Consider the following 1204-nt stretch of genomic DNA (forward strand, 5'->3'; position numbering starts at 1 on the left):
ATCACCGTGTGGTATTTTCTTTCCGTGCACTTTATTTTCCGCACATATAAACTGCATAACCACTCGGTAAAGTTTTAAAAAGGGATAAAATATTTTTAAAATGCCACAATAATTTTTAAATTGGTAATTAAGCTATTCAACCCCCCTTCTAGCTTAAAATAGCCCTCTTACGGGACCTAACAGCTAGTTACATTCTCTACCAGCAGGGTCTATCACCACTTGGGAAGATCTTGCTTAAAAGTTTCTCACTAAATTCTTCCCTATGGTGAAGACTGCTGCAATCAGGAATGCTCTTACTCAGTTTATTCAGCAAACATGAAAATCTATGTGTGAGGCTTGGGATCGATATAAGGAGATGCTAAGGAAATGCCCACACCATGGCATGCCTGATTGGATGATTATCAACTGCTTCTACAATGGATTGGGTGCTATTTTGTTAGGTCACACACACTGTAGAGGGGGTGAATACAGTGTATAGCACAATCAAATCGAACTTTAATAACTCAAGTAACAGAAAACAAACTTTATTCAAAACAATAAACTCTATTACAGTATGGAACTGTCCTCTCTCAGTGATGAACAAATATCACGAGAGCTGCTAGGGTTACAATGAATAATCTTCTCGATTGTGATAACACTTATAGTGTAAACCCTATGTCTGTGTTTATATACTACACAGTTACAAGATAATCGCTAATTAATATGGAATATAATTCTGATAACAGCTCCAGTCTGTATTCATATCAGAATTTAAGTAGTTGTAGATCTTGACTTGGCTTCATCTTCTGATCTCTCTGATGTCAGGAGTTGTTCTGAGATAGTTCTTCAACAAACATCTCTCAGCATATCTGAGTTCATCAATCATCCTCCTTTTAGCATCTTTAAGTTCTACAGAATCTTCACCAGTTTGAAAAATTGCAGCCCTGAGATCATTAATTCTAGCTTTCTTTATGTCCTGATCCAGTCTGATCAAATATGCCTTGTCAGACTCAAGATTGAATTCCACAGCCTTGTAACCCAGAAAGTTAGTTATAATCTTAGCATAGTTAGGCTTCATCTCAACAATATCACCCTTGTGATCTCTGTACTTTGGAAGATATGTGCTGTCATACTTAACAGAATAAAGCTTTTTCTACTTCTGAATTTGACTCTTCAAAAAGTTTGCAGCACTTTCTGTTATTTTGTCATTCACCTGAAGTAAGAA

The 1204-nt window shown here is 36.3% G+C and overlaps 1 non-coding gene across 1 annotated transcript; it reads right to left on the reverse strand.

Annotated features, from left to right (window-relative positions):
• Positions 1-277: 277 nt before the first annotated feature.
• On the reverse strand, positions 278-384 carry LOC141688493 (small nucleolar RNA R71). The gene has a single exon (XR_012561934.1). It is a non-coding gene; the product is annotated as a small nucleolar RNA R71 (small nucleolar RNA).
• Between the last annotated feature and the right edge of the window lie 820 nt (positions 385-1204).

Source organism: Apium graveolens, chromosome 9, assembly GCF_009905375.1.
Source record: "Apium graveolens cultivar Ventura chromosome 9, ASM990537v1, whole genome shotgun sequence".
In the NCBI taxonomy this organism is placed as follows: domain Eukaryota; kingdom Viridiplantae; phylum Streptophyta; class Magnoliopsida; order Apiales; family Apiaceae; genus Apium; species Apium graveolens.